Consider the following 17,282-nt stretch of genomic DNA (forward strand, 5'->3'; position numbering starts at 1 on the left):
CTTGTTTTTCCTGTTGGATCATTACATACTTTTAATAAACTAGCGCACATGCCATCTTTGGTATGTAAGTAAGGAGAGCTGCTTGTTTAAAGTCTGCCCTCAACTACTGTACACTAGCTCCCCCCAACAATTTTCTTCCTCTGCCAACTTGAAAATACCCAGTGTTTTTTGGTATGTTGAATGGGTGAATTATTAGCTAGGACCTTGTGGCTAATAGTTTGGTCTCTGTCTCATAACAGACGGGGGGGAACTTCACTTCTCTCTCTCCCTAAGCCCCAGCACCAGTTGGCACAATGGCAGCCATAGAAGAAGTAGGTGTGTTTGGGGGACGGGGGGCTGTAAATTGAGAATACGTTGGATGGGGGTAAAAAAGGTGATAGGACGTCCTATACTTATCAGCTTTATTTTGTGTTTGATAATTGGAAATTAAAACTTTGGCACATGCTATTTTATTTTTTTTTTCCAAAGGCACCTGCTATTTTTTATGTTCCTAAACAGAGCCCTGACTGTTCATGGGACAACTGATTAAACTGTAACTTTCTATCTCTAACTCCTAATGTTTAACTATCATCACATCAACTTATTTCAAAATATAAGGCTACCTCATTTTCCATACTAAATGTAATTTTTGGGCTGAACTTGTGCCTCTAACTGTTCCAACTTCAGGCAGTCCCCAGGTTACATACGAGATAGGGACTGTAGGTTTGTTCTTAAGTTGAAAATAAGTATTTGTAAGTAAGTCAGAACAGGTACATTATTTTAATAAGTGCAATTAGGATAGATGTTTGTAACATATTATTAGGCAGCGTGGTGTCAGTTACTGTAAAAAATCCTCACTGTTAATCACAAACAAAGCAAAAAAAAAAAACTTTTAAGTAGCATTGACATTCATTACCTTCTGGAGCAAGCTGTGCTTTGATAAGCAAAAAGAAACAACTGCAGTGTTTGTCTTGGTCATTAAAGAGTTACAAGAGGCTGCAGAGATCACCAAAACCTCAGCAGTGTTTAGCAAAAGATTTCTTCTGCAAGTAATGCAAACTGCCCCCTCCAAGCCTCCGTCCTGCACAGAAGCGAGCAGGGAAGCCCTGTTTGTATCTAGCAGTCATCCGTATGTCGCATGTCCTTAACCCGGGTACTATCTGTAATTGCCTTTTAACTAGGAGCTTCCTAAATGAACATATCTCTTTGTCCCTGTCCTATGATAATAATATAGTTGCTGATCTATGAAAAATAGTGAAAAAACAAGACATATACCAAAAACTTGACTTTTTAGTCGATTACCAAACAGCGTATTAAAGATAAAATGCCAGCAAACTATATTTAATATATTACATAAAACCTTAATAACAATAGGGATAAAAACATCAATTAGATGAGATTCTGACAGTTATTTTGGTCTCAATTTTTTTTCAAATTTTACGCTTTCCGCAGACTTTTGAGACCTAAGAACAACAGCAAAAACAATTAAACTGTATATCTTGTTAAAAAATACTACAATGCATTGTACTTATTGTAGTGAGCTGAATGACAGGGCCATATAGCATGCAGCTTTTTATGTAGCTTTTACTTCCAATCTCCTGTGGTTTTAACATGTATAATTGTAATTATAATAATCGTTATATATATTCTGTTTTACATTAAAGGAACTGCATGATTGTTACTCCAAGAACCCTTCCTCGTTTATAAGGTCTGTTTGCTGTAAGGAGAACATTTCTATCACAGACATTCAATATATCAAGTGTGTTATTATGACAATGGGGTAGATTAGATTTATAAATAATTGGCATAGATACCTTTTATAAAAAGTGATTTTTTAATTTATTATGCACAAACTAAGGTTCGTGAATGTACTTCAATGTGTTTGAAAGTATAGTAGACATGGGCGAACTCACAGATTCATTAGAACAATAGTAGGTGCCATTCTCAATTTGTCCACTAGGAAGTATTGTGTTTGTTTTTATTCACCATGAAACACTTGTACTTTGTATATGAAAATGAACACAACACCACCTGGTGCACACACTGAACATGACATTTACAATTAAATTATTCTGTAATTCAACCAATCTCTAATACATTACCAGCACATTAAAGTACACTGCCCCGTCTCTGGTTAACCTTTAGGTACATTGGCCCAACTCATTTTGTTCAGAACCATGTACAAGCTCTGTGATTGATTGAATAAATCATTATAGGAATTGTTTATAGGTATACCCCCACTTTGATGTAATAAAAGTGTGAAGTGGTATTAATTGAAGGATATCTAAAACCATTTTTTAAAATGTAATTTTTTGAAGCTTACCAGTCCTTGGAAAATATTTTCAGTGCAGTCCCAAGTTCAATTATCAGCAAGGACACTGTATGCTACTAGATTGTATGCTATTCGGAGCAGGGTCCTCTCCTTCTGAGACTGTCTGTATTCATCTGGTATTTGCAACCCCTATTTAATGTACAGCGCTGTGTAATATGTTGGCACTATATAAATCATGTTTATTAATAATAATAATAATAATAATAATATTATTAATAATATGCATGGAGTTTGTATGTTCTCCCTGTGTTTGCATGAGTGTCTTCTGGACCAGTTAGGTTCATTGCCTTCGAATTTGGTCTGATGCTTTGCTATGGTGGGGACATTATATTTTGAGTCCCTTTGAGTGGCAGTTGTTATGACTTTGGACTTTGTAAAGTGCTGCGTATTATGGTGCTGCTATATAAATTTAAAGTATATTTTTTTTAGCTATTCCCCAATTATCTTTTGTGAACTACAAACCTCTATGTAAGGTAAAGGAGGAGGTCATATTAGATATTCTCTATAGGTAAAATTATTTAGACCAATTGTAAATTAACATTGGTAATGGATGACTTAGCATATCAAGAAATACACTTTACTTACTTATTTATGCCGGTGCAACCTATTTCTAGCTAAATAAAATTAAAGTTCTAAAATGTAGCTGTTTGGAATATTCAAGGACTAGATGCAGAGCAAGAGCATGTAGCGGGGTGAGTGGTACTGTTTAGATAATAACCTATATGGATCTTTCAATGTCTGGTGAAGGAAAAATAAGATAATAAGGTTTGTTTGCGCATACAAGTCATAAAAGAGATTCATCATAATGTATTTGGTGTTCTCTATACATGTCCCTGAACCCTTTGAATATAGGGACTTTTTATTGTTCAAAATCAGAAAAGTATGTGTTAATATACTGACTTGTATAGAATAAATGGGATTTATTTTTTTATCAATGCTAAATATGAAAAATGGTAAATATATGTTCATGTACTAGCACACCATCAGTCGCTTTGTTTGTCTGTAAGTGCTAATTGCTAGTATAAAGGATTGGAACAGAATTTAAAAATTGTAGGCACAGTATTATTAAGGTGACTTTCATTAACGCTATTTAAAAAGAGAGAACACTTTTAGCTGCAGGAAGTAGGAAAATCCTAATTTCTGAGTTTCAGAATATAAACTTCAATGTTGTATAATATTGGTTGATATACAATTTACTTCCCCTACTACCCTGGCCACAACTGTAAGGGTAAATACTCACCTTTTTCTTTACTCCATCATATGGAAGGTCTCTCGTAACTGCTCCTCTTCACTGCAGATCTATATGTGTATAAAAAGATCCTGCATTGTGTACATGAGGATGGCATTCCTGCTCCTGTAGATGCCCTGCAGCAATAACAGAACCAGAAACCTTTAACCGTTGCATGCTCTGAAGCCACCATCTTCACAGCTGACTCTGTGCCCAATATCTGCGTTCATGCAATTCTCTTCAAGCAATGCATGTGTGTTACATTGTTGTCTGTATCCGTGTTTCATACAGAGCCAGGCTCCTGAACTGTGCATGCACCAAGCAGTGTAAGCAAATAACAAAAAGCCACCAGGAACCAGGGAAAGTGTTTTGGGCAAAGTATGTTTCTTCTGCCAAATACCACTACCTCCTGGTGACTTTTTGTTTTTTTGGATTAGTTGCACTTTTAATACCATGTATTGCTTGCTGGAGATATGAAATAAGTGACCATCTACATATTAGGTAGAAAGGGATAAGTGATTTTGACATAAATTAGTTCAACGACATATTAGACACAGCATGTGCACTTACGTAAAGGCAGTGATGTTGCTCTTGTTGGAAAAGACCAAGAGGTTACCTTTTCGGTCATTACAGAAAGGGATGATGAGCACTGAGATGCATTTATCTAGGACAGAGAATTTTTTTTGCTTCTATATAACCTACTCAGGGAATAGTGAACACAAAAGAATGTACTCTTTATACCCAGGATGTATAGTGGAAAAGAAAAGCAGCGTACCTCGGTGTCCTTGGTTGCCTAGCATCCAAAACATCTCTCTGCTTCCCTGCAGCTGCTGGATAATATTAAAATATCTTTTCCAGTTATTTTTTGAATTCTTTAGAGATTTTGTTATAGCTACTTCTGTTTCCAAAAAGCCAGGGTTCAGTACATGAGAAAGCTTTAACCTGGAAAGTGTATGGTCGTACAAGAATGTTTGTAATAGTTATATTTTTATTATACAAGGAAGACTTTCAGAAAGTAAAGGAATAGTCACATCAGAATACTATTTTGGGTGAATTGGGCAACATTCGAGGAACAAATTGTAGAACCAAGCAAAAATTCAATTTATGATTTTTTTTTGTCCATATTGAATTTATGGTGGTTTATGGGTCATTGTAGGACATAGATAAGGCAAGAGAAGATAAGGAAAGTTGGCAAACTCCATAAGACTATACTCCAATTCTGATTGATAGCTCTTTGAGCATTTAGGTCAGATGTCACTTTTAGCTGCTGTTTTATCCTGGCTGTTTTTTTTTTTATTTTTTTTTGCTGCAAGGCTGTTTTTTAGTTTTAGTTAGGGTTTTTCTTGCAACCAGATGCCTATACAAGTACGCAGTATGGGAAATGAAAGCAGTGAACTCCCCATCCCTTTCCTTTGCCCATGTCTTTTACCATTGGAGGTTGATGACAATGTCTTATCTTTTTGCAAAGTACTGTTGTCCTAATACTGTTTTGTGGTCCCCCAAAAAGATGATAGAGTGTTTTGTGGACATTCGGTGGAATCTGGACTAGGTATCAGCCCTTTCATAGAAGAATGAGTACAAGGGCAGATTAGTACCCCTTTCTCCCTCCATCACTGCCACAAAGAGTAATAAAACCACAGTACACACACACCATTATTTTTAGAGAGGAACCTGCCAAACAGAGCTTACAATCTATAGATATAAGATATCTAAGATATGAAATAAATATAATAAAAAACAAACACATACAGATTTTAAATTATAGTTAATTATTGATCCCATAATTTAACCTATCTCCAATCATGTCATCCAGCAAAGTAATTCACATCAGTCCTATGTCTGTTGATGTGATCTATTGTCTGTTTTGAAGTACCTTGTGCATGATGATGATGAGGGAACCACAAGTGATGGTCACATTTTATTTTTACTAAAAGGGAATCCTGTCTGGTTACAGAAACATAATTAAGCATAGAAACAATCTGTAAAATGGCTAAAAAATAGTTTAAATGTTTGTTAATCAATTTATTTTTTTTCAGGTTGAGATATATCCTAACTGATTGATACTTTGCTAAACAACCAAAAAGAGCCATTAATCAATTCATTTTTTTTCTTTAAATTTTTCCATCCTTTTTTTTCATATCATCACTGCTGACCTCTCTAGCCTGATACAACCAATATTCATGTACATACCTAACTCATTGTTGGTGGCACATCATTGTTCAGGATCAAGATCCCGATAATGATAAATGCAGAACATGCCTGCATGATAAGTGTTGTTATGACCATTTACAAAATCCACCAGAAACACACATGGCAGAGGAAAATGCAGTAGCACAAGTTGTGCTTGAAGAAGTGTCGAAACTAGGACCCCCTTGGTAATATCACTAGGTATTCTGATAATAAAAGTTGCAGATTTAATAGGATTGAAAGCAACTAATTTACTCCATAACAGCTAATATGGAGTTCAATCTGTTTTTAATTGGTATGAACCATTAGTCTGTACTGATACTTTACATTTGTTTTAGAGGTTTTGTAGTGCCCAATATGTTGAAACTTTCACTTGGGACAAGATTCATTCAACCCCAGTTTAAGGTTTATATTTAATATCACTAAGAATTGATACACACAATGATCTATGTAAACCCCAAAGACATCTGGCAACCTGTATCTTTATTAAGTCAATGACATTCACCAAATAGTTGGATATGAATGTTGGTTTTAGAAGAAAAACAAAATATTCTACAGCTAGCTGAACAAATAAACATTTCCCCCTATTCATGTGACATTCCATCTTGCCAAACTTGAGAAAGCCATCTATAAAGCTTGTTCTAGATAAGTAAATGAAAATGTTGGCTGCTTCTATATTTTGTTTGCTCAGACTTCTTCTAACTCGACATAGCATCAAAAGAGAAAAATCTTTAAATGAACCATCTCGGGTGCCAGACGTGTGCCGTGGGATTAGTTGTGATCCTTCAAGCAAAATGATTGATTAAGCACGATACCAGAAGTCCTGTAATGAGCCCTCACCTGGGATTTCCCTGCCACTCTCTTCTCTAATTAATGGAATATTCCCCAACCTGCCTCTTTTATATTCTGCCCAGAAAGAGTTAAACGTGGGCCTCAAATCACATGAAAAGAAGGAAGCTCAATCTGTCAAGTTGTGGGTATGACATCATCAGATAGTCTACACTTGTTTGTAGCTATTCACAGCACTCCGCCTGGTAGTCTTTGCTTTGAGTGCCAGTACTCTTTACAGGGTCAGTGGGCTGGAAAATTACCACACGCTGTCAAAGTTAGCTCAACCAGCCCTTGTTATCATTGTTTCCAAGAAGGCCATTCAATCTGTTATTTTACATATTGGGCAGACGTCCTGCGACTCAGGCTTGGGCTGCTCTAAGTTGGAGGGCCAAACGTTAATGAGCCTCTATTGTTGGTAGAATAGCAGAGCAAATCGTGGGAAAAAATACCCAGACAGCTCCCTGACACTGGTGGAGGACCTCTAGACTTAGGGGGTAGACTGTGAATATCTTTTATGTAAATATTAATTCAAAAAACAAAGATTATGTCGCAAATCAATATTCATAACTCAGAAATGAAAAATTGTCCATTGAAAAGGCTTGAAACGCTTTATTGGCTGCACAGAGAGATCCCACACGTTACAAAGCTTATTCTTCACAACACAACAGTCTAGCTGAAAAAACAGGCAACAGTTGCGGTGCAACTGCAGAAAAGAAGGTTTTCTAAATTGTTTCCACAGAAATGATGCAATAGAAGAACAACTTAATGACCGCAGATTAACAGAAAAATGGACAAACATCTCCTGTTTTAAGAGTAAAAAAATTTATTTTCAAAGGAGCCTAGAAAAGTGTAGAAAGTGTACTGCTGGTTAATATTGTATCCCAGAATTGCATGGCCTTAAAATGACCTTTAGGACACTGGACCAATGTTGCTAAGCTGTAATTATTATTAATAATTTTTTAACAATATTTTTAGCAACAAAAACTTGAAAACCTAGGTACATGTTTAAGATAAAAGAAGATAAATAAGATTGAAAAAAAATATTCATAGAACACAATTTTTAGCTTAGTAAAAATAAGCTCAAAGTTAGAATCATGATGACTTTCTGAGTGGGGAAGGACTAGAATTTTTTTATAGCTGTCTGTTTCTGCATTTGAGAGTTTTTTTCTTTAATTCTCATCTATCTGATGGGTGTCAAACACAATAACGGGGTTTATTTTCAAATGGTTTCACTCAAGATTCATCCAAATTTCATCTAAAATGTACACAGGTTTCACATTGGTTTTAATTGGAAAATGTACAAATCATCCATTACTCGGGATTTTATACATTGAATCCAATATGAATATGTGTAAATTTTCCATAAAGTTAGAAACTTTATAAACATACCTCATAAAGTTAAGGAAATGATACCATTGTAAGCTCTTCGGGGCAGGGTCCTCTCCTCCTGTATCACTGTCTGTATTAGTCTGTCATTTGCATTCCCTATTTATTGTACTAATAATTAAACTAATAATATGTAATAATAATAATAATAAAAAAATACCTACAAGGACTCAAGAAGCAAAATTACTAATTTTTAGGAAAGTATGATGGAACTCCCGTGCTGTCCTTTGTGACAGATATAAGCAATTTGTTGATTTTGCAACAGAAAAAAAACTTTGTGTTAAATTGCCAGTTCTTGTAGTGCTTACAAAGCAGAAACAGGGAAATAGATGTGCATATGTTTTGTACATTTTCTTTAGGTAATACCATCTATTATATCCTTCAGGCAAAACTAAAAATATTTTTAAAAGTAAACTCAATAGTTTGCCCTGTGAAATGAAACTTAAGAGGAATGTATAAATGGTTTTCAGTCCATTTCATTGTACCATAGAATCGCAAACTGATGTTTTTCTATTTTTATATATTGGATAAACATTTTTTACAGGGCATATTCATGATACTGGGCTCTCCAACAAGAAATTTTAGAGAGCCCAGTATCATGAATATGAATATGAGCATTTTTTAAGCACCCTGTACTTCCATCAGAAAGTCCTACCAAGTCATTCTATAGTGTGCAAAATCCCATCTCCCTTCTGTTTACGTACATAGCACAGGGTATAGTTGTAATGTCTGCTGAAAGTTGATGCTGTAAGCAAGTGGCAAATGTGAATATTATATAATGTTTAATATGTAGGAAAGAAGAATAGAAATAAATTGGGTGTAGGCGGGTGCTGATTGCCAATATACAGGTATGTAAATCTGCAGTGACAATAGCCAACCCCGCTCATGGTCTAGCAAGCAGGCACAGCTTACATGAGAGTGGCAACTCTGCTCTGAATTCTGGAGAAGTGCTGCATTGTTACCACATCATCATAGAAAGCTGCATTTGGTGAATTTCACTGACAAGATCGATAGGTATTTGTTCTTCTGTAATAATATATTTACAATAAACTGTGATGTGCTGTATTTACAATTACATGTTCATCATTTTGGATATGCTGTGTATTATTTATTGACACTATAAAGGCCTGAGCACTTTGCTAGGGCTAGAACACTTAAGGTCACTGATGCAGAATCTTCCCATGATTTGGATTTTACCAACATAATTTTTAAAATTAATACATTTACAAAATGAATTACAGATTACTATAAACAGCCAAGGCAGTTTTCTAATTTTTTAGTATTTAGTCTATAGCAAACTTACATTAAAAGTCCATCTATCCCCCTCCTATTGTATGTAAATTCCCCACCTACTAGATTGTAAGCTCTTCGGGGCAGGGTCCTCTCCTACTGTATTACTGTCTGTATTAGTCTGTCTTTTGCAACCCCTATTTAATGTACAGCGCTGCATAATATGTTGGCGCTAAATAAATCCTGTTTAATATTAATAAAAATCTCTGGGCAAACAAAATCCATTCCCACCTAGTCACTATTTTAACATAGGCCATTATTTCTTTCCTGACTAAAGTGTCACTCTCCCTGGCACCTCTTCTATCAAAAAACAGATGATCCAGCATTGCAGTCCAGGCCTACAACCAACAGGTCTTGTTGCTGTCCCTGTTTGTTATGTCATAATGTCATTAATGGAGTCTTCCAAACCTGGGAGTGCTCGCTGTCAAACAGCCAATAAGATAAGAGCTCATGTCATCCGGGGGGAATGCAGACATCTAAAGAAGGACCCTCTTACTTTTTGCTACGAGGTTAGGAGAAGATTCAAAACCCAATCTGACCGTTAGTTAGCTAGGGGATGTAGAGATGAATAATTTTTGTGGGGGTGGATATTTTTGGGTGGAGAACAGCTTTAACAATGGCTTTAATCGTACATTAATTACAGGAATGCTTAAGAAAGAAAGTAAGTCTGCCATTTGCACCCCTAGCAGTTACTTTACTACATACCTGAAATATGTTTATAATTATCAGGAAAGGCATTGATGGCAAAGGGCAGAAAAACTGCAACCTGTATGTGACCATTTAACATAATATTTGTACGTTTTTTATCTATATTCTGTTGCTTTATCAGGTAAATGTCATATTGTGGTTGGTAAAGGCAATGGTAGGAAAGTGTAAACATGTATCACAGCGAATGACGGGTCTGTACCAATATGCATATTACTATATTGTAGCACTGGTCTAACCCTTTAGCAGACCAGTCACCATATGTCATTACATTCATAATAAGAAGTTCCAATGTGGCATAAAAACTGAACTGATTGAAGGGTAATTAATGCAAATTGTGGATAGAACTAAAGTAATTCTTTATCTAAGTATATAATCTTTCATTTTATTAAAAACATAACTAAATAGGACTGAGGTAAATGTTATTTTTTCAAACATTAACACTTTCAGATGTACATGCAAGGGTCATTTTACAAGTGGTTCACTGGCATGAGAAAGCGGTAATTGCACCGCACCCGCACTGCTAGTCTAAATATAGCCATAGTGTCCATTGAATTTTAATAGGGTTACCATCTTCATTCTTTTAATGGTGATGTGTAAAAATAGGAAATCTCCAAAAAAAGTCACCTATCCTTTAATATTCAATACATTTGCCAATGTCTACATGTGACCTTTCACTGGAAGCCACTATGGTACTATGCAAGTTGAAATCTGTAAATCAGTTTGTGTTTTTGTCAGTAGTACAGGAAGAACCAGAGGTGACAAGCGATGGAAGTATCTTTCCTTCCCCCATTAAAACACAAATAACATATTACAATGGAACTGTTGTATAAGTGTCCGCATACAGAAGCAAACAAATATTCAAAGTCACATGTTTCTAAATCTAGTTGAGGATTGTGAAGGTGTGTAGTGAACAAAACATTCTGTCATGTGTCAGGACATTACCGTATCCCCAAAAGAAACAAGCTCCAGCCAAAATCTTTTTTAGAGTCAGGAAGGCTCCATGTCCATGTTGGGCTTTAAAAATAATTAGTCACAAATGTGCTTATGTAATAACTATAACATTTTAATCATGCTTGCAACATTACATCCTATGGTTTATTTCATTTATGTGTATTACTTTCAAAGTGCCAGTTTGCAAGGCTAACATTTATACAGTACTGCTGAGCTCAGTGTTGTTGACAAGGTACTCTCCAAATTACAATGTACAATGACAAAAAGTTTGGGTTTTGTTAATTGACAGTTTTACATTCATCCAGTAGTTCATGCAAAGTGTCAGTAAGGATCCCTGAGCTTAGACGGAAGACATGGCAGCCTTTATGGCTACCTGCCCTTAGGCCTAATACAGAGCTTACATTTCTGATCACACATGATGAGAACAGAATGAAGTAATGTCACATATACAGGTCCCTGAGATATAGGAAAATTCTGTTCATGAATAAGACGTATAAAGAATGTGAGCATCCCCCTTCAGCAAACAATGGCAGTTCTTTGCTCCTCCATTCCCCTTATATCTCTTGCACTCCCTACCTGTATCTATACCCAGTCCTATGCTGTGATTCCCCAAGCTTCCAGCTGTATGCAGCTCTAACCAGGGACTTTCTTTCAGGATGCTGAGCAGGAGATAAGTAAATGTCTTTTATGTTCATTGATCTCCAACTTTTTAATTAAACTTGTAATTGCTCAGTATGGGGCTTTTCTCAGTACAGTGTTACTGTCACAGTTGTATGCACTGCCACAAAGGGTTTGTTAACCTCTGCTAAAAATAAGTAAAAAAAACCCAGTAAAAAGACCCAGCACAGGTTGGAGGTTAACCAAAAATGTTAGGCTGCCTTCACTCTTACAAGCAATACATATAGGTAGCCAATGCAACACAACACATACATTTCATCCAAAAGCACACATTTTTTATGCAATGCAGCATGCCACCATACACAGCATGTGGATTGTAATATGCTGCATGACATATTCCTTGCTTACCACAACTTTACAATGAATGGCACCCCACTGCACTTTGTATATATTGACATATGTTTTGTTGTGTAAGAGCCTAAACATGCCCTCAGATGCTTCATATAATAACATTTTAATGGATCTCTTTTTATAAATAGAGAAAGCTGTTATGCTCCTTTTACCTAGGTCCAATGTAAGAGGGTCATACAGTGGGATGCAGTCAGAAATCTTTGTAATAGACTCCCTACTAACCAGCTGATACTTATATGTGACCTCCTACCAGGTACCAGTCAGCCCAAGCTCTGAAATATGATGGAGATCACTACTTGTGCTGTTTCATTGTGGCTGTGATGAAGGAAAAAGCAACAAAGATTGCTTAAAAGGTGGATATCGCTGGGTTGGAGGGGGCTTTTGTTTCCCAGACACTGTTACTTTGCATTGAATAGGTCATAACATACAATAATATGTGCATTTACAAAGCCTATACCCTTGAATAAAATGGCATCACACACAATGTGCAGAAATAAGACATTATTTATTAGACCCTACATTCAGGGTCGCTGGCTAGCTGGTGTGTCATTTACGCAGTACTGTATACTGCTGTAACACATGTGACCACTACACATACTAAAAGTGGGAAGCCAGCTTTGAGGTTTTTAGCATAAGTAACTTTTTTCCTGATGCTTTTTCAGTAATTATATGTTTGGGATTCATTTTGAAAAATATGTTTGGGATCTCTATTTGAAAAATAGAGAAAAATTACATAAAAGTAAAAATAGCCAAAATGGTCCAGACCCTTAAGTGAAATATGGAGATCAGGGCCCAGCACCAACAATGCAGGCAGGTCCTTAAAGGTGATAGATAAAAAATATTTTATTTATTGACGATGCAAACTTTGGTAATGAATAGGTAGTAAGTGAATTTGCTATCACTGCCAGCTTGGAACATCTTGGAACACTGTGCTCCTTCATTACGTATTGTAGTCCTGTATGTTGAGCATATGACTCATTATTGTGGGTGTGTGTATGTGTGTATATGTATATATGTGTATATATATCTTATACACAACAAAGTATTACTGTTCTCTGTTAGAGTCAGAGGCTTCTGGCTAAATTTATTATAGGATTTGGTAGGATGTATACCTGGCTATGTTAGGAATGGATATTAGATTGGGTTTTAGGTGTAAAGTTGCAGTACTCTGAAGTGTGTTGTATCATACAATAAATGCCCAAGAATCAGAAATTCTTCCCTAGATTGTCACATTTTATCTTTCTTTGTCACAGTGGATATTTAAAAAGAGAGTTGTATCCCAGTTTAAATATTACAAGTGAACCCACCCTCACTACTACTACAATCCTTCATTTATTTCTTAAGCATATAGATCAATTTAACAGACAATTTAAATGTCATCCATGAACTTTAATTCATAAGGAAAGTTTTGCAAGTGTCATATAGGTTAACGGAAATTCTTCATTCTCTGAATGTCATCTGCTGTCATACTTCTATGAAATCATTAATTATTTTCCAAAAGCTGATGTAAGCTTCCAGGACGAGGAGATGATTCACATGGCTGGTAAGAAAGGGGCCATTTGCACTTCATCACAGCATAAACTTCTGAGATTTATGTTTAGTGATTGTTCTATGTGGAAAAATTAGTTATTGATATCAACAGCTATAAATGCAGCCATAAGCACCCAAAGGTGAAAGATGACCTGATCTGAACAATTGTAGTTAGATTGGAAATCATTGTTTTGAGTATTTTGCTATACTTACTTCACTTATAGTGATTCTATAAGTGAAATCTGCACAGTTCACCAAAACATGCTGAGATATATATGACAATGTATATATATATATATATATATCTGCACTCTGTAAGCTGTACTATACATTACATACCTCTGACCTCTGCACTCTGTAAGCTGTGCTATACATTACATACCTCTGCACTCTGTAGGCTGTGCTATACATTACATACCTCTGACCTCTGCACTCTGTAGGCTGTGCTATACATTACATACCTCTGACCTCTGCACTCTGTAGGCTGTGCTATACATTACATATTTATGATCACTGCACTCTATAGGCAGTGATATGCATTACATACTCCTAACTGGTGCATTGACTGTGCTTCTTTATAGGTCACTATTTGTTTCATTACATGCAGATTACTGAAAATAATGTTGTCATACCGAGAGGGAAGTGTTGAAATCTTGATAAATGCTCCCAGTTATTGATCCATTCATTTTCTTAGTGGAATACCTAAAGTTGCAAACCTTTAATAAATATCTACTAAAAACAATGGAGAGAACAATGGTATTGTATAAATATGTTTAAATGATGAATAACACACACAGGTTCAGGATATGCTTTGTAATAGATTGTGATCACAAATTTGATTCCGATTAGTTGCTGTAGGTTACTGTGCACTGTTTTTTTATCCTTTTAATTATCACCCTGGAGTCTATGCTCAAAATGCAGACATGTAAGATTTATAACTTGTGCACTTTTGCAGTGTCAGGGCTATCCATATCCATCTATATGAGTGACAGTAAAGAACAAACTAGTTGATTAGTTCTGTCGTAAGCTTCTATGACTATTTATGCAGTCTTGTACTTTAATTATGAAGGACACATATATCATACACTGATGCATAAACCTAATTCTATCTCTGTATGTGAGCTATACTCAGAAACTTGAAATGCAATCAAATACCATAGTCTAAATGGACATTCTATTCTTAACTCAGCAACATTCTCATCACAGTAGCATTCTATTTTTTCCTACTCTTATTAAATTATCCTCCAGAAAGTGCAGCTTCTTAATTATATTTCTAGGCTCCATATACCTTTCCATAATTAGGGAAAACAGTGCTGTTTAGTAACCAAGAGTGGAGTAGGGCATGATGAACATATGGATGTGGAGAACCTCAAGAAGGGGTAGGAAGGTCTTCAAAAGAAATACCTAATTAGTATGCATTTGATGTTCACTATACCAATTTTAAGACTATGGCTTGAATAAATTGCTATGTTGGATTTTACAAGGGGGGTGAGATTAGCATTTACAATAGATGGCAATTTTCTGTCTTCTTGACTCTGTTAAATGGAGGAAATAACTTTCAAGACTGGAACAGTGGTTAGAACATCAATCATTCTCACAGTGGGAAACTGGGGATCCCAAATGCTGGGATCAGTTAATCTGTCAGCTAATAAGTTCATAGAAGCACCATATGGTGAGGGGCCACTCTGCACAGGAGCAGGGACAGTTCCGTGTACACAGACATGCTGTTTTCTCAGGTAACACCCTGCCGCTTCACGCCTTTGTTCCATAGAATCAGTGTACTCTACACAGTAAATTGACTGAATTGATCAACTTGGAGCATATAATTGTTTGCTAATCTACTGGAATCATGTCCCATTTATGTGCCATACAAAGGTGCTAAATGTAGGTTACTTAATAGCTTCATACCTTATTGTGCATTCTGAGAGGAGCTTATGCTAGAAGCTGAATACCCAGACACTCTTCTCATGTGGTCAGTTAGTGTACAAAGTGTGTTAGAGCCTTTGGAATAATTATTGATGTCTATGTGAGTAATTGGCAATCAGTGAACAGTTGTTTGAATGTAATAAATATAAAAATTGTGGATTTACAGAGTCACCAAGTGGTTGAGCATTTCTGTCATTCCATGAACAAAACAGAACTTTTGTTATATTTTAAGTCCTTTTTAAGTCTGCTCAAATCATCTGAGCTAGGAGTTCTTGATTGTGATTGTGAAGCTGCTGGATGGGGTGCAATGATTTCAGTGTGGAAACATTTGATGGGATATTGGTGAGTTCTAGTAATACAAGTGTAAGAAAAGTAACACAAAAAGAAAAAAACATTAAAGGGGTTTAAAGTGTATGCAAGCACTTCTTTTTTTAGATAGTATGGCACCAGGTGTCCCTGTATTCACCTGTCCATATGGATGTGTTGAATTAACAGATGCACCTTATTATGTGTTATGTGGCTTCTTAATGTGCATTGTGTTAAGGCAATCAAATTCAAATGAGCGAGCTGCCAATGTACCAGGACAGACAATAAAACTGGACTTGTGCCAATTTTTTTCCTATGCAGCACAATACATGTGTTAGGTTAATGTATTGGAGTACCATTTACAATAAAGCCATTTAATGTGCACTAAACACACTTTTGCATGCGTTGCATTATATTGCTGTCATATACCCCTGGTGGTAATAGTTACACACATTACATATAATGCCTCGCATACCTTGCATAGTATTGCATTGAATGATTATACTTATGACTGTTTAAGTAGAAATGCAGAAAAACGTTTATTCCAGTTTTATGGAAGGGTTGTAATTTTTGTCTGGCTCTAACTGTATTCCTTCAGAGAGTCAATTTTCATTAGAGTACAACTGTTGCAGTCACAACTCTCATTGGTTGGCTTCTTTGGGGAGAATTGCTCGCACTTCCTTTTGTGTTTCACTGGAAAAAAAATTTGATTTTGGTTTAGGTCTTTGGGTCAGCTAAGACTTATAGTGATTCCCTGGATAAGAAAAGGGTAACTTGTACCATAATTACCTTTTTTCCTTTTATCAATTTGCAAGAAAAAGAATTGCAAAGTTCATAAAAAAAAACTTACAAAGTGTCCAGGATGATTCTTTATAGATATGAATGGTTTTGTTTTTATACAACAAGTCTGCATGAACAGCTTTACATTCTGAACTATAATTAGTAAACATAAAGCTCATTTTAGTTTGTATAAATTAACTTTTAATACATTTACTTTTACTCTTTTTGTGTTGATCAAATCTACCAAAATCTGACTCAACTGTTTGATTTTTTTTGGGGGGAAGAAAGACCTCACTATATATAGCAGGCTGCCTGTCTAATAATCCTATATTAAAACTATGACAGCTGTCAGTTGATAAATACTTTAACCAAAAACAAACAATGACTTCTTCAAGCATTGATTCACTAGAATATAAAAGAAGTCAGATATGTATAGGTGTAGGTAAATATGTAATTTATCTCAGAACATTTTATGTCTAATGTATTTCTCCATTTTCCTTGTACTAGTCTATAAAGGTTAATGTGTAACAGTTAACTGATCACTTGTACCTCTATTACTGTATTGATAATTCTATTAAATATGTGTATTGATAGGAACATCATGTCAAGACCTTTGTCTTTTTGGCTTTGACTTGTTTAATTAAGGACTATTGATTACCAATGCATTTAAAAGGGCCGCATCATTCACAGGTCAGTCAAGATATTGTCATATCGATGTCCTCTACTCCTCTTCTATAGTCACCACCGATAACCATAGACACGAGAGACAAAATCTTTATTTGAGTGTTACGTAAGTATAACCAATAGGAGTAACTGAAG

Source organism: Pyxicephalus adspersus, chromosome 6, assembly GCF_032062135.1.
Source record: "Pyxicephalus adspersus chromosome 6, UCB_Pads_2.0, whole genome shotgun sequence".
Taxonomy (NCBI): Eukaryota; Metazoa; Chordata; class Amphibia; order Anura; family Pyxicephalidae; genus Pyxicephalus; species Pyxicephalus adspersus.